This window comes from Pseudopodoces humilis, chromosome 13, assembly GCF_049639895.1.
Source record: "Pseudopodoces humilis isolate 2021_Gansu_Grassland_sample_001 chromosome 13, ASM4963989v1, whole genome shotgun sequence".
Classification (NCBI taxonomy): domain Eukaryota; kingdom Metazoa; phylum Chordata; class Aves; order Passeriformes; family Paridae; genus Pseudopodoces; species Pseudopodoces humilis.
This window is the reverse complement of record NC_142212.1, coordinates 16,670,776-16,694,008: the sequence shown is the minus strand read 5'-3', so window position 1 is coordinate 16,694,008 and position 23,233 is coordinate 16,670,776. Positions and strand designations below refer to the sequence as shown.

The following is a 23,233-nucleotide window of genomic DNA, read 5'->3' as shown; positions in this document are numbered from 1 at the left end:
AAAAGGCACATTTATAGCCACTTTATGTCATCTCTAAGATGTGCATCACTATTTTAAGCTCATGTCATTAGTTGTACATTAGATCTGTTAGTTGTAAAGGAGTTTGCAGCAAAGAAGGCCTGAATTAATGTTCCTGCCTTGCAGCCTCCCATGTTTATGCAGCATTTGCACAGAATGAAAAACTCCCACTGAAGCACTGACCAACATGCAGAATTGCCTTGACTGGACACCCAAATTCCTGCTTGAAAGTAAACTTTAACAGCAATCCAGCAAGCAGACACTTTGTTGTTTGAGTGTCCCAGAGTGGGATAAAGCTGAGTGAGCAGACAGCAAACATTTAACTGAATTGAGTATTTATTCCATCACTATAGAACACAAGGTATTTGCTACTTTGGAAAGGGATATAGAAGTCTAAAGGACTTTAGCATGTCTCTGAACAGGGTAAGACTGATGGCAGGGCCCCCAGAGTCTCATATTGATATTTATCTTCTGGTCCAGACCTCCTCCAGGAGGCAGGTACAGCTCAGAGCCACCTGAGCTCATTTCTATAAGTGACACTACTTCACAAGGTTTTATTTCTCCAGTTCCTAAGGAGAAACCCCATGCAGAATTTCAGGATCATTAGCAACATTTTGATTGTTCTGTGCTTGGAGGAGCTACAATCTCTCAGAAAGAGCCAAATGTTGACTATTGGCACTTCTCCTTTCCAAAGTGCCACCAAGCAGAATTGGGCCTTGAAGATCTACAGCAGCTGAGTGAATAACTGAATGTGTCTCATGAGGAAAGCAAATTTTCCTTGAAATAAGAATATGGAAATTATTTTATCTTAAATTGAAGTTTGTTTTTAAAAAAATTTTGTTGTTGTTTCTTTGCTTTAAGCACTTCTGTGGTATGCACTGGGATTTTAGAATATGGTGAAACAAATTGTCTGGAGCAGAAGCTTAACTTCTATGTTTAAATGTTTTAAAAATACCTCATGTATAGATTTCAGGCATTCCAATAAACAAAGAATTGTGGAGAACAGACTTGTACTGTTTCCATCAGGCACAGTAAGAAGACTATATGTTCTTTTAGCATCCAGTGTTAAAGAAAAGTTATTTTTATTCATGGTTTTGTATTGATTATTTGTTCCTTCTAAAAGAAACAATCATGAACCACATAGTATCAGAAATAAACAACTGGGCTGTGGTTTTAGTGTCTTTCCTAAACTTCAGTTTTTCCTAATGCTTTGCAAACTAAAAGCTCATGGGCTGGTTGTACAGTGGGTCAGCAGCAAAATAAGGTATCTATAAATTTTTGTTGTCTTTCAGCATTAGAAACTGTTTAATCAGGGTAGGGGGAGGGGTGTTGATCTGGCTGCCAGTTATTTATCTTCTACTTTTTCTTGGAAGGAGATAATTTAATTCTGTCTTGAATCCTCTAAGAGCAGAAATCAAAGCCTCGTTTTGAGGGAGAACTTTCCCAAAGCAAAACAGAAACTAAACCAGCCTGGTCAAAAGTATTACAGAAAAACAGTAGGCTAGGCATCTAGGGTCGTGTCTTATCAGCAGGAAGAGTATAAACAGTTCAGCTCATGGCTCTGCCTCTAAATAAGTCATTGTTACTCACTGGTGTGCCCTTACACGCCTGCCATGGGTGCACCAGGAAACTGATGGCAGTTAAAGATGACAAAGGGACAAAAATGCTGCTCAAGTCAGCACAGTCTGGGACAGAAACATGTACATAATCATGGCCTTGATCTGTATTTTTTTTTTTTAGAGGATAATGACAAATTTATCCTTTCCCTTTCTTTTTTGCTTGTGCTACAAGCCTTTTTCTGGTGAAGGGTCCTCTACAGCACCTGCAGAACGTAGAACCATAATGAAATAGTAATCAAAATGTAAACAGGGGAGAAGAGTGTTAAATGTGTTTTCTAGGTTAGCTTAGACTTTAAAAAGTCCCAAAACATCTCTATCTCTTGAGGCATTTAGCACTGAAGTCTAGATGTGGATTACATGAAGGACTCCCAGGGCTGAAAGTGAGAACAAGGACGGTGAAATGTTTACAGTCCTATTCCAACATGTCTCAGGGTAAGGAATATTTATACCAGCAATGTTTTCTGATAGTATGGAATACTCTTCAGGACTGTTTCTTTCTAAAGATCACAGAACAGATGAGAAACCTTGCATCTGGACAGTATGCGTAAGACTATCACATGCAAATCAACAAGAACCTGTATGAATGAGCACAGAGAAAAGGCAGTTCTGCTTGTCTGACCTTAACACTGATGTGAACCAAGCCAAGGAAAGCCTGGGATATAGCAGCAAAAGCCAGACAATGAGTTCCATTTTGTGTAGGAATGGAGAGAGCTATTGGTGCTTTCTTCCTCCCATGGGAAGAAGATAGGAGCTGCTGGAGATGGGAGCTGGTTTCAGATGGAGATATAGAGATCCCCGTGTCAGGGCTTACAAAATATCAGGGCAGAGTGAAACATGGGTTCATTAGCAAAGAAACACTTCAAAAGTTATCTGCCATGGAAAAAAACTGGAGCTGGAATCCTCAGTGCATGTGCTATCCCCACTTACGCACATTTTGCCCTAACATGCACAAAATAACATAAATGGCAGTGCCTAGAATATGACGTGTATAAATAGAGCCAATATAACTTGAAGATAATATTTGAGAAATGTCCTCTGCAAGGCCTTGCATCCCCACCTGCTTAATGCACTCACAAGATTCCATGGAGAAAGAGTGACAGGGAAAGTGGGAAGTGTTTAAAAATAAATTTAAAAAAAAGAGAGATATTTAAATTAGATGTTAGGAAGAAATTCTTCCCTGTGAGGGTTGGGAGGCACAGGGTGCCCAGAGAAGCTGTGGCTGCCTCTGGATCCCTGGAAGTGTCCAAGGCCAGGTTGGGCAGGGCTTGGAGCAGCCTGGGATAGTGGAAGGTGTCCCTGCCCATGGCAGAGGATGGAACTGGATGACCTTAGAGGTCCCTTCCAACCCAAACCATTCCATGATTCTATGATTTGATGAGCAACAAGCAGATCATCACACCCAAACAAGAAACATCTCTGGGCCCCTAACTCAACATGGCCATTAGAGGGTCCTGCAAAATCTGGAAGCTACACAAGACAATACTTTAGAAAAGCAGCACTCAAGGATGGGCAGCACTGCCAGGAACTGACTCTGGGATGGTCCCACCTTGTCCAGCACAGCCACAGCCCTGCCTCTTCCACACGAGCCAGTGACTCCTTCACCATGGCAGTGATTTAGTGCCAGATTAGCAGCCATCTGGCGGGAAAGGAGGGAGGTCAAAGCAGAGCTAAATTCACACCAGCCCCAGCATGTGGCTTTTGGAGCTCCTTACAAACAAATCTCTTGGTATCCCTCGATGATTACAGCCATATGGATACGTGGGAGCAGGCGGGAGCTTATCTGACGGACATAAAGCTATAAAAGGTGACACTGATTTTGCACAGGGACCACAGTGGTCTGTTCACTATTTCTGCATCCATTGCAAGCGTAAGGAAAAAAAAAATGTTTGAGGGCCTCACACTGCCCTCCCATGGTTTCATCCCAAACTGGCCACAGCAGCCCAGGAATGCAGATCCAAGTCACAGAGAAATGAAATTTCATTTCAGGATATTTTCACACAAAGCCCTCCTGTTTTATGTCGCCCAGCTGTGTACACAAATGCCCTCCATATATAATTTCCAGTGAAAAGTTAATGAAATGGCTTCCTTGCTCTCTTGCCAAAAATATAACTGAAAGTCTAATCTCAAGACTTTCTCCAAAATAGCCCCTTTTTGCACTAAAATTCCCATAAATCAGAAACATTTTTGTCTAAAATAAGCCTGTTTTCATTGTCTTGCAAATAGTAAAAAGTCTAGCCCCAATTTCTTTAATCCACTGCTCCAGCCAGCAGATTTTCGCTGTAGGGTGAAATTCAGCCCAGTACTGAGGGTCACTGAAAGGTCAGCACTTAAACCATAAAATAAGGCTTAAGTGGTAAATAGAGCCTCTGTTCAGGATTATATTTCACCCCTTAAAAGGACTACATTTCATATGAAAAGAGAGATTTACTTATATCACAGACCTGGATGTAGTGACATTATTCAAATAATACCTTATTCCAGTATTAATCCCATTGGGTGAGACTGTGCCACAATTCTGATACATCCCAACACAGGAGCAGACTATTCCTGACTTCACCAAAACTTCCCACAGCCTGGTCCTGGGATAAGAGGAAAACCTTTCTATAGGGCGGCACTCAAAAATGCCTTTTTCCAAAAACACTCCTATCCCATTTACCCAGGACTTGAAGAGACTTTTACAAGCATCAATAAAGTGGGAAGGACACAGTGCCATGAGACTGGTATTGCAGAAGAATTGTCCTGGAGACACTCAAGGAGTTTCTCAGTTTTTACAACCTTCCAGTTTTATCCCTGGTTTGGGAGGACCGGAGTAAAAGCACAAATCTTGTACTTTTGCTGAGACTATTCTCAGCAGAGTGTTTTGATCTGACTTGCATCCCTTCATTTAGGGAGTTAAATGGCATTTTTAGAATTTCTTCCTAAAATTTCACAAGCCACTGAATGGAATTTTACATACAAGCTTGGACACTTGTTTCCTGAATTTTGCTGACTTGGGTCCAGAAGCTTTTTTCACTCTCTTCTTTCAGCCTGAATTAAGTCATTGCATTGAAAAGCTTTATAGAAGACTGATAGCAAAGAAAGGCTTCTCAGTTTCATGTAACAGAAAATGCCAAATGCTTCTCAGATGAATATTCTAATCCAAGCAGACTGTTTCCAGATAAGAACACCACACACACACAAAAAAGAGCGCATTTAAAAACTGATGACAAGGATCCCAGGGGGCTCAAATTCCTGGAAGATGCCTTGTCAGCTTCAGGACTATGACCAAATGAATTAATGAAGACAACCCTTCCTTTAAGTTGTAAAACAGCAGATTTAAAGACTCTTCCAATGGAGAGGGAGTATATGAAATCTGCAATGGTCCCAGCTCACCACTCCTAATTACAATGTCATAAACTGAGGAGTCCTTGACCTTTGAGCTGGAAGATCCCTGAAGATGTAAGACTTTGTATGTACAGTAAAAACAGGGGTACTTCTCTGGGTGACAGTGTTAAAGTTTTAAAGGTTTAAAGTCATGCTCCTGTGGATATCCTGGATATCTATTATAAAAATATGTGTGAATGTTTATTTAGGTTTGATTGCCTGAAATAAATTTGTTTTATAAAGGAAAGGTTTATATCATTCAACTTCCAGTGCTGGGGAGGACCTGAATATATTGTTCCATTCACTACTGGAAGTTTTCCAGACCAATTCTATTCTTTGCTGTACTTGGGCAAAATATTCAGAATTTTGCCCATCACTGTCAGTAGAACAAAACATGAAATAACACTACAGACACTCTTTAGTTGTTGAGTATCTCAGCCACATAAACATTAAAGCAGAACCCTCATGTCCAAGTACTTCCATAGTACTTCCTACTTAAGATGGCAAACTGGTGCATGGAAAATCTTAGCCTAGGGGTCAGTGTCAAATAGATGAATAATTCCATTAAAGCAACGGAGCTGCACTGGCTTGCAAAAATTCTGATTTGTTCCAATATGTTTAAGAATAGATACCAGTAATCATCCCAGGGCACCACTGCAGCAGGAGGAACAAAGCCATGGCTCATTTTACCACCTCAGTTCATAAAGGAAAGGGTCAAATGCCAAACTGGTCTGCTAGAGCTGAGGCAGTGCAAGCCCATAACAACAAAAACTATGCTAGCCTGATTTACTCGGATTTAGAAGGCAGAATGATCATGGATTATTCAGAGCCTGTTTTGAGGAAGTGTTTTATAGGCCTGGGAGGGGTATGTGGAGCCAAACTGACAGTCACAGTCATACAGAGGTAGCAAAATCCTTATTATTGGAGCAGTTCAATGAAATATTCAGATTAAATATAATTAGGTTATGAAAAATAAAAATAGAGCTCCCCTCATCTGACTGAGGATTTCCAATCATTCTCTAAAACACAACTGCCTCCAAGTACCCAAGACAAAGTACTGTGTGGATGGGCTAAAGACTGGGCACGCTGGTGGCCTATTGCTTTTGGAAGATATTACAGGAAAAAAATCAGAAGTGAAATTAGTTTAAACATTTCTTGTTAGCTGAGATTCAACAAAATTATTTTCCATCTTGTCCTAGTTTAAATAGATGTGCCTATTTCTTAAATAAGTATTTAGAACTAAGTCCAAATGGAAAGAGACATTAGAAGTGACTGCTTTAAATGACCAGTAATAAAATCCTGGACACAAGCCCCTCTCAGAACAGCTTGGTGATTAGATCTGTGACTTCAGATCTGGGCTCAGAGCACATGAACATATGAGAGTACTCAGATTCACTCCTTCCAGAAGACTCTCATCCCCAGCTATCAGATACTCTGTGCAATATCGTGGTTTGAAGGTTCCCAAATGGAGCTGTCTGGACTGGCCCCTTAAAGCTCATTGCTCCAGAGAGAGGGAAGGACACCTTAGTGAAGGACAGGAGATGGGGTCCTGTCAGGGAGAGCATTCAGCTATCAGTTAAAAGTGGAAAATCTTTGAGATTCAACAGGCTATCCAACTTTAATTCCTTGTTTCCTCACCTATCCCCTCAGCTTAGTGATCTCAGGTGCCTGACCCTCTGCATGGATGAAGCTGAACCAGGGAGTCTGCTGCCTGCTGGACAGAAGGGCTTATGCAAAAATGAGGTGCTGAAGCCCTCAGTGTCAGCTGAGTTCCTTAACTCCTACTATTCCTGAAATTCATCTCTTTGAAGAGAATTGCACAAGGCCTCTTTACCCCCTAAGTGATATTTCAGTGTTGCAGAGATCTTTGTTATTCCCCTAAACTAAATTAATTTTTATTTTATAGGAGCCAAACAGTCTCTTAGGGTCTCTTGATTATATAGTCTCATTCTAATTTCAGTCTTTAATCTGAATAAACACATTAGAAAAACACAGACACAATTAACTTAATCATAAATTCAGATGGATTGTTTATTATCTGTCTACTTAATGTGCTTATGATTGCAGCAGTTAAACATGATAATGTTGTCTTCTCTCACATATAAATGAATACACACAGCACAGAAATATCACCAGGAAGAAAAACTTCTTCCTGAACACATCAGTGGGCTCCAGATACAGAGAAGTAGAAGCACCATTCACTGCAGTGCTCTACAGAAAAACAAACATTGCCATGATATTGTTGAGACATGAGAGAACTGATTACTGACAGATTATACTCTTCTTGCTGAAATATGTCTGCAAACTGCTTCAAATGAAGAAGATGCTACTGCAGCAGAGATGCAACTAGGAACACTCTGCTTATATTTTTGCACCTGCAGTTTAAAGGAAGTGTAGATTTTGGGCAAATAGGACTGCTTGAGTTCTTCAGGGTAAGATACAGGGCAATTCAGTATCTTCCAACTGAAGAAAACTCAGATATCAGACTTAGAGAACTTTCTACTTTATGATCTCTGTAAATATAGTTGTCTTAAATAGAAGATAAACCCTTTTAGCACCAAAAATTGTGTTTAGTTACATGCCCATGGCAACTAAAACTTGTGCCAAAATGCTTTCATGTATCCACAAATGCTTGGATGCCAGAATTTAAATTGGAATATGATTCTTCCTGTTCCTAGAGCATATTGAATATGAATAATTATTTCAAGCATGCATCCAAGTTAAGTTGGTGATTATTACTCAGACTTCTCTGTCACAAGACTAGTTTTTTAATAACGACACAGAATACCATGATGAAGTTTAATTTGCCTTCAGAATATTCAAGTTTTAACTAAACTTAAAATGCACTACACTTTTCCCCTCAAAAAAGAAACACTGAAAAGTACCCACTATGAAAGTTCATGGGCAAAGGGGAAGAAGAGGGGAGATAAAAGAATGGAAACTCAAAAGTCAATTCAAGTCTCTTCAGTTTCGCTTTCTCAACAGTTTCCCTCATCTATAAATACTAAAAAACCAAATTTCCTTATTAAAAGGAAAAGAAGTTGTAGGTTAATTTTGAAGCTCAGAAGTCCATGCTTATATTCCAGGAGTGGGTAAAACAATATAAGAGATGATGATATTAGAGGGAGAAAGCCAAGAGAATCATAGGAAAAAGCAATTATGGCCCCTGGTAGTCATTCTGGCTAGATGACATGGTGACCAAATTTATTGTCAGCAGATATTTTAAGTGCTTACTATTTAAAAAATACTATTGCTATTATAAAACAAGTCATATAAAATCTAGCATAAAGTACTTGTACTATATCCAATTCAGCTTCCAGCTAAGCAATCTTTTTTTTTTTTTCTTTTCCAAGTTTATTTATGATTTAAATAAATAAATAGCCCATGAGCTTTAGGGAGATATTCACTTCACACTCTTGGTCCCCAACTTTATGATCAGCCCTGTTCCATCAGAAATGGTAACCATGAGCAAAGAAATTCCAAACAGCAGTGGAAGCTTCCCCAGCTCTGGCTTGGAGGGAATCACCAATACTTGTAGAAGGATAGTACAGCCCCCATGCCTTGAAATTTTTCATGAAAAATAAATAAAATATAAAAACTCAGCAGTGGTTTTTACAGTATGACACAGCAGTATTACTTGCATTAGGCCAATTTACCACTTATGATAGCAGTAATAGCACTAAAAGCCAATAAAAGCGGTCTGTTCGTTCAGAGATTGGCTTTTATGGCTTATTCTAAATATTATCAAGTGAATCAAAAGCTGTCATTATAGTGTCTAAAAAGCCTTCGTACCTTGTAAGCAAACAGTGAGACTTTGACAAATAATCACTAATATGCCTGTGTGAGACCAGGGCTAAAAGAGAAAGAAACATGAAAACCCAATATTTCACTTTACATAAATCATTAAGATCATTACAGTTAAATTCCACACAGAATAAAACAGATTTATATGTAAAATGCCCTAGTTTTCCCAAGTTGGGTTTTTTTTATCTCTGTACATTTTCATAAAACAAGAACTTGTCAGAACACTGAACAATGGATGATTGGACTACAACGATGCTTCCTCATCAGCCCTGGGAGAACAAATGGTACATGTGTCTAGGCAGTGTCCTTTGGGCCACATCTAACCTAATCTTGCCTCCACTCTCATGCTGCCTGCCAAAAATTTCTTCCCCATGTTCTGCTGATGAACCTTACAGGGGTGGTCTCTCAAGGTCACACCTCCCACGGCCAGTTATCCCTGCTGGCTGCCTCTGTAATGCCCTCAATCCTTATTGAATCCCCCTGGGCAGGCATTGCCTGAGCTACCTAGAGACAGGGAGGGAGATGGGCAAGGTGGAAACACAGCAGGAGCTTCAGGACATCACATGTGGGAAGGGTAAGCACAGCACCACATAGGAGTGTAGGTATCGGAAAAGTTGGGCATGGACTGTACAAGAGTCTGACTATATAGTCCAGACTTTTCTCAATTAAACAAAAGCTGTTACTACATAAACAAATTAAATTAATAACTAGTGTTAAGAAAATGACTGTAAAATCTTAGCTGTGCACACACCACGTGCCCCTTCTGCTCACAGAATGATATTTCAGCGCAATGGCAGCAAGAGCATTTGGGAGCCCCAGTTATGCTGAGCACCTTACAAGGAGCTGCCCTTAGATCTGCAGGACACAGCACTTCCTCAGCCTCCCCTCAGCCCCCAAGACACCCTCAGTGACCTCTTAACTACTCTGGCAGACATCCAGGCTCTGAGAATGAGACCATGGGCAAGAGCCTGGGACAAACTAAGAGCCCTGGGCTAGGCATGGCCACCTATCATGTGTGACTTGGGCAGCTGGCTCAAGCACTCCTGCTCCCACAGGTAGTGCTGTGCCTCTGGGAGGTTTTTTGCCCACTCTATTTACAGTTTTGGGGGTCCCCAGGGATGGCCAGCTGGCATTGACTGTGTTATGTGATCCCCCATCCAGCTGCATGGAGCACATGGACAGGCAGGAACATGTGGTGCTGCTCTGACAGGGGAATTATCCCCCCAACACGGCCCTTCAACAGCCACGTGTGTTTTGCAAGCAATTTATGAGAGCAGAAAACCAACAGACCTCCCATTCCAAGCTTCCAATTTCTTTAGCTGGGTTTGTTGGGTTTTTTTTTCCCCATGAAGAACTTTCCAGAAACACTACATTAAGAGTGAGTTAGAAAGATCCCAGGTAAAAACTGGTACTCCAGGTTTTGCCAAAGGCATCCTAAACCGTGGTTGGAAACCTGTTAGGATTTACTACCCACTTGTGTTTATTCAAGAAGCAGTGTATTATATCCTTTAAATCTACACCAAGGAGAGCTGCTTCCCTAAAAAAAACCCACCCACTGAATTATGAGTTTGATTGTTTCAACTCAAAAAGTAAAAAAAAAAAGATAAGAGCTGCTTATCTACTTAGAGTCATAGAATATTTTGGGATGGAAGTGACCTTAAAAAGACCATCTTGCTCCCACCCCCTGCTATGGCAGAACCTTACAAAGATGAAAGGACTTTGGTCCATCTGAACCTCATCTTTCAGGCAGAGTCCAGCAGCTACCAAAGTCCCTCCCAGACCCAAAACACAAATTAAACATCTGCTTTCCTGTGCCCATGCTTAGATAATTTAACAGAGTGTCAGCCATGAAGACCGAGAGAACAGAAGATGGTCACTGAAATGAATAATGTCAGTCTTCCCCTTCTAGTATTTAGCAGTGCTGATTTCAGTCTCCAGTATTCTTATAAAACGAGAGAAAAATATTTTGCCACTCAAAGATTTGAGTGGTTTGGTCTGTTTGGTTTTCAGGCCATGGGTCTGCAATGCATGTATTCATCACACACAGTTTTCCTCTATTATTTTTCCCAAGGCTTTAATCCCCCCATACTTTAGCCCCACCTTCATTTCTGTCACACTCAAGTTCTCTATTACTGCTGAAGAAAATCAGTGCACAGGACACTGCAGGTTGCTGTGCAACACAAAACAACCCATGCACATGCTGACAAAATGAAAACATCAGATATGGTTCCTTAGGCCAAGATTTCAAGAGCAAAGTCACCAGAACTACTCATATGGCTGAAGTTAGTCTTGTGCTTAGGCTGAATCTGCTTCTGATAGGAGATGAAGAATGCCTTGGTTTTGATTAGAGGCCGCATCTTGGCTATAGTGTTGCTCTGTTTCTAATTGTTTGTATAGTCAAGAAACTCTATCCTTCCACTTGAGACCACCTGGAAAAATACATTCCCCACCCCACCCCCCTAAACTTCTCCCACGAGCCCAAAACTTGGCATTAATATAATACATATTTTCCATTTTCCCCCCACTAATGAGATGCATTGATATTTTTACCTGTTTGTACTGTATTTTGTTAATAGGAAATGTTTCAAACACAGTGAAGTAATGGGATATGGGATTATATATTTATTAATCTCAAGAGCACTGTGTAGCCCATACCAATGAGTTACAAGCAAACTGGCAGCACAGGGTTTGAGTTCTGGCAGGGAAACTCTTCCAAGCCTTGCCTGTTTAAAACTTTGTGCTGAGCTAGAGCTGCTTGGGTCAACTGGGATGCAAACAGGCTGCACTGACCCCTCTGGGTCAGTCATGTCTCAGCCAGGGTGGCCAGGTGGCCAAGGAGATGTGCTTTGAGCAGCTGATCATTGTGGTTTGCTGCATAATATAGAGAACATTGTTATATGCAGAGAAAACAGAAGGAAAATGTTAGTTGTGGTGTGTTTCCATTGACAGGAAAAAGCACTTTCCACCCTTGGAGACTGTGTTTATATGCAGTGATGTCTAAAGCTATCTGTATGCGAGTTTACACCAGATGCTGCAGTCAAATACACCCTCCATCTTCTCTCCTGCCTCAGTAGGTCAGCCTAGAATTCTCACTTTGGTGGCTTTTACAGAATTAAAGACATTTTTTTGCACAACTGAGAGACTGCCACCTGAAGATGAAGCCTGATTCACCTCCCAATGGAAAATTAGAGAAAGTTTGATTTTAGATGGATTTAGATGGATTTGCCCTCTGTAATATTCAGGTTTGTATGAAGCAAGAAAAGGAAATAAAAACTAATGGAAAGAGACATTTCCTCTAGGATCAAAGCTGAATTATTCCTAGAATGCATTCCCAGACTTTACTCAGAAGAAACAGTTGTGAGGTCAAATGATTCACAAAGTCCAGCTCTGCTCAGGCACCTTGCTTTTCCCTGTGAGGTAAAAAACTTGACAAATTTTTGCTTTTCTTTTGAGGATCTCAAATCCTTTTCAGCTCTTAACCACTACAGCAGCCTATTTCCTCCATGAAGGTGATTAATAGGAGTGGAGGTGAAGCAATTACTTAGAAGTATGATTGCTTTAGGTATATGTAATACTTATATATCCTAAATATCCAGCTTTATGGGTAGCTGAGACCCTTGACTGCAGTTTACAGTACCCAGCATCTCTTAATGAAGATGAACTCTGCACGTAACCAAGAAATAAACAGAAATAATTTTAGCACCCCAAATAAATAGCTGTAGATGAGGTAAAAATCACAAAGGGTTGACGTTGACATTAATGAAAGAAATAAGCCTTAATAAGAATGCCAGCACCCAATTGTTATAATCTGGCTTTGCCTGATTCTCAGACTCATTTTCTGTTATTTGTTTTATCACGTTAAAAAAAATAAAATGAAAAAATAATAAAAAAAGTGGCGACATCCACTTTTCTGGCCTGTGATAACCTTGTTTGTGCAATACCAGCCTGTTCAAAATATTACATTTCATTTTATCAGCTCTGAACTGAAGCCCTAGAATTGGTTTTAAAACTAAACTTTCACTCCAGAAAATAAACATTTTTGAGGCAAATGCTCACAGCTTTGTACATAAATTTTAAGTGGTCTCACTCCAGATCTGGTCACTCTGACCTCCTCCTCCCATCAGTGTCCCCACTGGAATGCAGATTCTGTTAAAAATTAGATCTGAATCCTGTAAGTACCTCCAAATCCTGGATTCCCTTGGACTGCCAGGGCAGAGACAGCAGTCACCAATAGCCTGGTACAACACTGGAGTTGTTGGCATGGCTCTTGCCTTGGAATGCATGTAAATTTACACTACAGTTATTTGAGCAGCTGATTTTAAACTGCTTTCTTCATCTACATTGCCCATAACATACATTATAAAATCCTTATTTTCACTATGGTGAAGACTGCCTAAACTCCAGCTGGATAAAGACTCTATTTGCTTTGTCTAAACAGTGCAAGCTCTCCCATATTCAATGACTACTGGAATTATTGTGTGATCTTTTCAGCTCCTAATGCATATTAATTTGTAATATACAAAACCCTTCAATAAATAATTGTGCAGACTGAATAAAAAAGCAATTTAAACTTTTCCCCCCCTAACTAGAGACACTTTTTACAAATAGTTCTTTTAAGTAGTCTTAATAGTATCTCTTTAATATTGCCATTAAAATTCACCAGAGTTCAAGAGCAGAGCAAATTTACATCTGTTAAAATAATGGAATTGACACTGATATTACATCATTGCTATTTTAAATAATCATTCTTCATAATTCTAACCTACTTGCTTTAAGTTGCAAATAAAGGGCTTGTTCCTACTTTCATCAAAGTCGATGGCAAAACTGCCTTTGGCTTTCAGGGAGCAGCACCTAGATTTAGAGACAGGGCTCTCTGCTGATGTGTTGGGGTTTGACTGCATTCACTAATGCAGCAAAGAATAAATCCCTCTGAAAGAAAAATTACTGAGGAGGCTTCTGTGAGCTCCAGACAGAGAGGATAATTGCACTGGGCTAGCCTGTTCCCAAAAATCACTGAGCTCCGTAGACTACTCTGAATTCCAAGGCAGTTACAGTTCTTTTGCTTATTTTCATAAGAAAGCAACATTTATATAGGTGTTTTTTGCCATTTTAGTGCGATTTTGTGGTTTTCCTTCCTTAAAATTTTGGGAGAGATTGTTTGAAAAGAAGCATAGTGACAACCCTCACAAATTCACCTTCTCTTGGGAGAATATTAGAACTTTCACTGAAATTATGTAAGTGTTCTATGAACAATTCAAACTGAACCTAAAGGAATTAAAAATATACACCATGCACAACTGGAAAGCCACCTAGAAGGTGAATCAATGTAGCTCTTTCCCTGATGACAGCAGAAAATGAAGCAAGGATTTTTCAGACATATAGAGGATAAAGGCTATAGCTGACACTATTTAAAACTGGTGAAAAAATAGACTTTTCATTATCCATTTAGCACTCAAGTGAACACAGTTTTATACCCGACTTTACCTGAGCTGCTTTTGTGTTCTTCAGAAAAAATAAATCTGTGCCCACATTGCAGCTTATCATCTGTAAAATCACCATAATTCAGCTGTCTATGCAGACCTCAAGTTTTCAGGGACAGAAACGTTTCACCTGTGTCTGCACTGAGCATTTAGTGTGACAGATTTCTGGCCATGGCAGAAATCACCAGTCACTTGAAGAACTTTGTGCTAATGCACCACTGAAATATGCTGAACATTTACAGGACAATAACCACCAGCTGAGTCTTAACCATAATTTTGCACTGCAGTAACGGGGCTGTTACATGTTATCTAGGAAGCAGAGAACTTTATTAGCACTGTCATAAAAGCTAAGGCAGAATCAACCCCTTGTCCTAGCACCACTGACACTGCCTATTATAAATAAGATATCCATCAAGCATACTTAGACCCTAACTGAAATGGCAATTGCCTTGGGTGTCTTTAAGGGTAATTTGATATTAAAGAAAACCACATGAGAGAACAAAATGTGACCCTTTACTGGGAAGAAAAGCACAAGTAAGCCGCACCACCAAGACCAGGAGGAAACAAATTATTCCAGAAACACCAAGTTTTGAAGAATCTGCAGTGCTGCCTTCTTTACTCCACTTGGAATTACTTACCCATTTTATAAGTTTCCACTTTCACAGTAGGACACCTGCCCTTATGCTTATTTGGGGAAAAGAATGAACATAGCCTGAATGTTAGGGAAATATTTTCCAAGCAAGGATGATTAGGCAATGCTCTGCCCTAGGAAGTGTTTCAGGCACTGTCACTTAATGATGCTTAAGGAGAAATGAGAGGGAAAACACCTAAGGGATTAGCACACAGAGACTTTGATGTCATGAAGTCTGGGTCTAGCTGAACTGAGATCTGCACGACCTGTAATTCTTTTTGGCAGCATTCCTCAACTTTCAAATATTCCATCATTCCCCCATGCCAGTGGCCATAACACAAGATGATGCCTGGTGCAACCCAGCCTTCAGGATAGTCCTGAACCATGCAGCAAACCAGGGAAGGGCAAACCAAATATGTCACAAATGTGGCTTTTTGAAGAAACTTACGTACTTTGTGGCTTTCCAATCACACTAATAGGAGGAAACATACACCTGACATGGAAGACCAGCTGTTGCCACAATTCTTCACCACTGGAAGGAAGAATATCCAGATATGCCTATCCCTATCTAATTAAGCCTATATTATACAGACTATTTTTGTATTGTAAATGTACATTCTGGATTCTTTACTCCAACACTATTCTCTTCCAACACTGAAACCTGCTTATCTGAAGAATTCACGTAGCTGCAAAAATTTTCATTGGAAGAAATATGTTCTCATGTCATCTATTTTTGGCTTTCCATGCTGTGACAACAGAGGCTGGCCTGGTGTTTCTATATCTGAAGATTTCTCAGGTAGCAGAAGAGCTGCCGCAGATTGCCTGGCACCTGCTCGAGGATGAGGTGAACAGAAAGCAAAGCAAAAGTATTTTTATTTCATCAAGAACGTTTTGGCCAAGCCATATTTGTAGAAGATAAAGACTGAGGAAGGTGTAAACCGATGGGGAATGTAATCTTTTAATATTTTGGGAGGATGAAACGATGAAATCAGAGTTCAGAACTAGAGCAGGTTTAAGATGCAGTGGAACAAATGTGGCAGGTGCTGGGGAGAAATCTTTTTCAGGGTAAGTGTTTTCAAGATCTGAGAGTTACATTTTGGTAGTTCTAATCTTTAAACAAAATAATTTCTGAGAAGGCGATATAAAATATATGGAACACAAATGGCAATGGAATCCTACTGCAAGTATGAAACATTAGCAACAAGCCTGTGACTGCTGACTTAGGAAAAAAAATCCAGTGTACTTAGATACATTGTCTTTCGCTAATATACTTTTTGAAGATCTGACTTTTTTTAATAGAGCAGCTATTAAGAGAAACTAATTATGATTTTATTTTTAAGGGCCTGGATTTACTCTTACATGTATCATTCTAACCCAGGAGAAAGGCCATTCAGGCAAATGAGATGAGGTTGGTGTGAACGAGTTTAAATGATCACACAAAGGCCTCAAGATATTTATGGACAGAATGAGTCATTCCTGTTCTGGTTGGATGATTGCATCAGTGGAGAATTAGTCTATCATCATGCAGGGCCTGAGCCTCCTTTCTCTTACATCACCATACATCAGGAAACACTGGGTGAAGTTAGTATTTCAGTGGCCTAAAACCAACAAGTTGGTAGAACTGAGCCCACAGCCCCAATTCCACAGCTGTTGTGCACTGACTCAAAAGAAGCTGCCCCATCAAAATCAGGAGATCATCTGGTCTTCCTTCTAAGCATCCTGTTTACCTAAAGCAACTTATCAAAATTTAGTAAGTCCTGTTTCTCCTTTAAAAAAACTGTGGTCAAAAAACATTCTTTTTCTAGCAACACATTCAAAAAAAGTAGCTTTTCTTCCATCAGTCTACAGCAACATGTCTACAAAGGAGGCATTAAATAGATTACACAAGTTGAACTACTCAGACTACTTTTTACACTAAAAGTAGATCTGTGAGACATCTTCAGCAATCCAAGTCCTGGAGTATTTTGCAATGATTTTTGGGTGAAACAACTATGCCAGAACCAACAGGATTTTTGCCATTTTAGGCACACACCAGGTTTGGTGGTGCTAGAACAATATGTGATCCATTTGTCTTATCTCTAAGAACAAGCAATGCCAGCTATTCAAGAAACCAGCTCACAAAGTGTTGTGGTGGGCTGCTGTGACTATCTAGAACAGATTATGAGAGAAAGAAATGGCTGGAACATCTCCAGCAACTGTTGGAGTTCCCAAGAAGTTTTTTCCCCTCACAGTGATGACTTGAGGGCTAATTAGAGGTAGAAAACCAAAACGGCAAATTCCCCAGACACCAGGTGTTTATTGGAAAAATCTCTTCCCCAGCCAGACACCATCCCTGCTCTCAATGGTTTCCACGAGCCTCTCCCCTACCAGACAGGAGGTGTTCTGCCTCCCCGCTATGTCTGTGCACTTCTCACTTTGGAGAACTGGGAAGGCTTAAAATCACCTCCAAGGTGGAGAAAACCAAGCGTGGATGTTGCTTGGATCCATCTCAGCAGCCCCAGGAACTGGCTGAGAACCAGAGTGAGGTTTTTCATGCTGCAGGCAGCCAGAGCATCGTGTCTTGCTGCTCTCCTGTCCCTGCCCAGGCAGAAGTCCACCACAAACATGAACCTGGAGAACACTGGATTTAAATAATCCCCAGTGCAGTTTTACTTCCTACTATTCCACCTTTTTCTCAAGATATTTAAGCACCAAGCATTGCAAGTATCATGGTTTCATATTCATGTTGTATTTTGCTGGTACCTTGTAGTGTTTGTCTGCATTACGTGGTGTTTTTTCTCTTTTCCCAAAAATAAGAGATGTCTGCACCACAGCATAACCTTTGGGCAGCTCTATTCATAGCTAAAACCCTAGGATTTTTGGGAAGGAAAAAAAAAAAAAGATTATGTATTTATTCAGAAATTAAATGAGATTAATAATTTTGAAAGCAATTTACAAATAGCAATCAGCCACTGCAATGAAGGTCAAAAGAAAAAGGACACATTAGCAATTGAATCTCTTCCCTTCCTTTAAAGTTTTAATGCTGTATACCTGTTAATAATGGGAAATATTCTTCTTCAAGAGTAGCATTTTCAAAAATTGGTAGGATCCTTTAGCTAATTCTAATCTTCTTTTAATAAAATAATTTGCTAAAAAGGATTATAAAAAAGCATGAAAATGAAAAGGCAATGGAAACGTACTGCCTGTACAATAAATAGTTAATGTATTTTCTAAATGAATGATTTAAAATAGCTATTAAAGTAAAGAGAATGAGCTTATGTTTCTAGTAATGACTTCTCTGCCTCAGAATGAAATCTGTAAATCCCTGATTGCAATTTCGCATCCCAAAAGAACAAGCAGTCCTGGGACCGGTGCTTATTGCCTTTATCACTAATACTAGCACACTACACATGTGATTTTTATATCACTGGTTTGAATATTTAGATTTATACTTGTGTATGCTTTATATTTTAAATCCCACACAACCATTCTGTCATAAAAATAAAGCTCTCCTTCAACAAGGCTTTTTTGTACGTACATGCATACATGTACACACAGACTTTCAGTATAACTACAATTTTATTCATAAGAGTGCATAATGATTCAGGCTGTGATTGTTAATAAAAATGCATTTCTAACCATCAAATTTGAGTCTATTATTCTAAGTTAATTGCATTTGCCCTAAAGAGACTTGCGACTGGCTGTCAGCCTATTTGTGTCAGTTCCATTTTATTCATCAGTCAATCTTGTCTCCTCTTTTTCACATCCCATATATTGATCAAATAGATTTGTTAGCATGCCTCTGCAGCTTTAAAAAAGTTTGTTATTTGTCAGGTTTATTTGATTACTATATTAGCAGAGTGTTATCTTAATTGTTATTTCAATAGAAAATAAATGCCCTTTGATAGTCCCACTAGATTCCCATTAAATATAATCCATATAACAAGTTAGTGGATGAAGTGAATGTGGTAAGAAAATAAACACATTAAGCCTGTTTTAAAAGGTGGTATTAATCTGCAGCTGCATTGTGCTTGATCCAAAAGACAGGAACAGAAATAAGTACAGTGTAAAACAATTTTGATAAACATCAGTGCCGTATCATTGCATATTATGCTATGTATAAAATACCTTAACAAAAAGATGTGTGATATAAAATAAACTGAGGTCATATCTGGAAGAATGGGGTTTGTGGTTATGTGTGAAATTGAACTGTATTAAATATGGTTTTTGACACTAAAAATTAGGCTGGAGAGGCAGCAAGGAAAGGGAGGTGGAAGTGCTGTTATAATATGGGGCAAATTTTTGGTAGGGAGAGAAAAAAGGAAAACCAGCTTGCAGGAAAGTATTTACTGCAGCAAAAAATAAGCATTTATGCAGGTAGCTTCTTCCTCCACAAAGGTGTGATACACTGTTTAATGAAATAAAGAGTTTAGCTAGATTAATATTTTGAACCAGCATCTTGTGCACATCAGTCACTCCATTTTGGTAATGAAGCCACAATACCAAAATTTTTACCTCAATCTTTTCAAAAGGGAAGGTGATGCAACCAGTTTTTCCTTATGAATGTCTCAGAAACCTGTGTCTCATATCTTCATTATCAGCAAGGTTACGTAACCCTGGCTCTCTGCCTAACCTTAAATCTAGGATCTGCCCAGCTGGTACCTGAACTTACATAGTGTCAGAAATACCATCTCATTTTAAAAGATATGAGAAGTCCATATGTTTTAAGATAGCTACTCAAGATATAGAAACATTGATTTAATAAAAATTTTTGGAAACAAAATCTACTGCTTTACCTGAATTGAAGTATATTGACTGAACCCATTACTGCCTGAAACTGAGATGAAGAACCTTATGAAAAGCTAAATTTCTCTCATATCTTTGGCCAGGATTAGTCAATCATCCGACTTCAGAGAAATTTGGGTTTTGGTTGGGATAATTATCTGTAGCCAGCTCCAGGGGGAAGGCATGGCGTAGGGACAAAACCAGACTTTCAAAAAGCAGTTTTTTCCTGGCTTAATCTCCTCAGTCGAGGTAAGGTGACTTGCAGCAGGATGGGCTTGTCTTTCATTGATTTCTGTAGGAGTTTAGGCAAGATTGAACAACTATCCTACCTATCATGTAGAGCTGGAATGATGAACACCACCAAGGGGGACCTTTCTCTTTAGAGCAGGAGCATTTTTAAGTGCCTATACCTGGCTGAGAATGCTTGAAAAATCCAATTCCCAGACTGTTTTTCATCTGGAACCTCTTTATCAGTATTTCATGCTAAACTACCATGCGAAATCTTCAGATGCACTAAAAAAAACCCTCAAATTTTGCAGTCGTCCTAGAGCTGTTAGCAACACTCCTATGATTCAGAAGCACACGGTGTGATGATAGTTTCAAGCTAAACTGTTATGACCAGCTAGTATGGAATATAAACAGGAACAGATGAGAAGAATACAGCCTCAACGTTTGAGACAACAAAGAAAGAGTGAAATGATTGCTACATAAAAGACATTTCAAAGACCTCCCAGAAAAGCAGGCATAAAAATCCCCAATAAAAAGGCTCAGCAAGAAAACTGTCACACCCCCTAATCCTCAGCAGACTCTAACAAGATGTTCGCATGAGCCAGAGATTGTCTCCTTCCCCAGAAGACAAAAGGCACGGAAATCAATACTGTCTAGCATAGGATTAGGAGGCAAGAGATAGATAAAAAGGATTCCTTAACCTTACAATTAGAAACCCCAACTCTCCAGCCAAAAAGATAATCAGAAACAGACTGCAAACCTGTGTCACAATAATTGCTGCATCTTTTGCTCTTTGAAAACTGATATTTTTCAGAAGATTTTTTTATAATTTATTGCCACCCCAAGAAAGGTTTTGATGGCCACTTAGCTACAGACAACTGCTGTGACCAAACCACAATTCAGCACACATGGCAATAGAATTATTTCCCAGTCTTTATGCTTTAACCACCTCCAACCAAGCAAAAATTATATTACCAATGCTTGTACCAACCTCCCAGTAAATAGTACCACTAAAAGCAAAATGATATGTAATGCACTACTTCTAACAAATGATCAGCTTACTGTGCCCTGAACCAAACACTTACACAGATTCTTCATGCCAAACCTGGCATAAGCATGTGCTCTGATTAAAAAGGAAACAACTTAGTTGTTATAACAAGCGTCTTTAGCTTTATTTGGTATTACTAATGCTTTTAAACAGAAGGCAGGGTACTGGCAAGAGTAAAAAACAGACTTGAAGGGGGAGGAGACCTGCAGGCTGGAAAGAAGCTGCAGTCTCCAAAGTCCAACCTTCCTGCTGCAGATAATGAGTGACCCTAAGCTGTGAGAGCTGGGGAAGTTTGCTGCACAGAAATTTCAGACTCTGAGGCTCAGCAAGGCAGCCACAAGACATGGACAATGACATTTGCAAAGCCTATATTAGCTTACAGCAATGACTTCAGCACCAAATTATATATGCTTAGGTACTGTATGTTCCCACTTTACATGGGGTTAATTAGCACAAGCTCTTATTGAGGGACAGTCAGAATTTAAGCAGTCAGCACATCCAATGTTACAAGACTTTCCTGGTCTTCCCTGGTACCAGCAGAGAGGAGAAGTCAAACAATTTCTTTTTTCTCAAAGCACAAAACACTTGCAAACCATCACTGCATGCTCCTGTGATCCTACTGTCTACTGAACCTTAAATTTCCTGCCTTAAGCTAACTTTCCATGGTCTTGTTCAGTGCAAGTTAGACACTACCTCAGAGCTGCCTCATGTCCTGTGGTAGATTAAATAATCCCTGTAAGTAAACTACTTGAAACCGCTTAGAAAGAGGTTGGCAGAGATGCAACTTAAACCATTGTCATTTGTCATGGAAAGACAAACAAATCACCCTTCCCAGAAGAATCGTGACTCAAAATACACACATGGAAAAAGGCATGAATTTCTGTTCCCTTTTTAGCAAGCTCAAAGACAGCATAAAGCTTGTCTTACACATTCTTGGAGAATAAAAGGGAGAAATTATATCTACAGATTTCTAAGTAAATTTTCTGGACCTCTATCCAGATGGGAATAAGTAATTCCCTCCACCCACCCCAGAGGCTGCAGCCAGCAGGGGACCAGACAGAACAACCCAGGCTGTGAATCAAGCAGGGTGGGAGCAGAGGACAGTGTGGTCTGCACAGTGGCATAAGCAAATTAATCCCTTCTCAGACACACAGCTCCCCAGGGACCCCATGTCCTGCTTGTGGCTAAGTGTCAGAGACTCACAAGCCTTTGCCTACAAGCACACTCATCTCCAAGCCACAAGAAGCTTCACTGCTGTCCAGCAGAAAGGCCAGCTGAGCTGGAATTGAGTCTGGGAATAGAACCATGGCATCCTGCCTGTTACCCGAAAATTATTTCCAGATAACATTTTCCTCATTTTATAACAAAGCAAGCTACTGGTTAGCACTACTAGAAGCACAACCTGAGACACAATTTGTGTTCAGATCAAGATTTACCAAAGAAACTGCAAAATATTATTTCAGTGACCTCTGTGTGGCACAAAATCCCATATCCATCAGGATCGCAGTGCCACCCAAGTACTCAGTCATTTAGATAAGAACCACATCTTCTCCTCCAAAGAGAGGAGAAAGGCACAGTGCTACAGACATCACCAAGTTTTCAGCTCTGCCAGTTAGAAATTTAGTGATTCTCAGAGGCCATGGTGGTGAAAGGCAATGCAAAAACTTAAAATACCTAAAAAGGTAAGAAACATTGTTATGCTGAAACAGAGAAATAAAAATGGGTGAGCTAAATTTAACCTTCCAACCTATCATAAACCCATGGTTCAGAAAACTAGACTAGGGTTATGTTCCACTTATTCCATTACCTTCAAAAGTCCAGCATCTTTATCTGTACCCTTGACAGCAGCAGGGATGTAACAAAGCATACAGTTCATTACCAACAGTTGCCTCAGTTGCAATCATTTTAATGAAGGTTTTGCAGAATTAAGGTTTTCATTTTGGTGTAGGAATCAGATACAGCGCTTGATATGGTTTGCCCTGCAGCCAGACATTTCCATCACCTTTAATGGGCATTAGGATGGTCCCTCATGGATCGAGGCAGACTCATTTCATTGACCAGGTGCATAAAGAAAACTCAGACATGAGCTACCAAAAAAAAAGACATAAAAAAAAAGTTTACTCACTCAGAAACTCAGGGTTCAGTGCTGCATCAGTGAATCAGGATCCTAAAGCAGTCTTCACTCTTTGGGGTAAGACAAAATGTCTTGACTATATGAAAATTGCTGTGTTCCCTGGGAAAAACATAGAATTACAGAATCACTTTGGCTGGAAAACAC

General features: G+C 39.7%; 1 protein-coding gene across 1 annotated transcript in view; it reads left to right on the top strand.

The window, feature by feature from the left end:
- The window catches only part of MDFIC2 (MyoD family inhibitor domain containing 2), a 43,531-nt gene that overhangs the window by 1,837 nt on the left and 18,461 nt on the right, over positions 1 to 23,233 (top strand). The window lies entirely within an intron of this gene.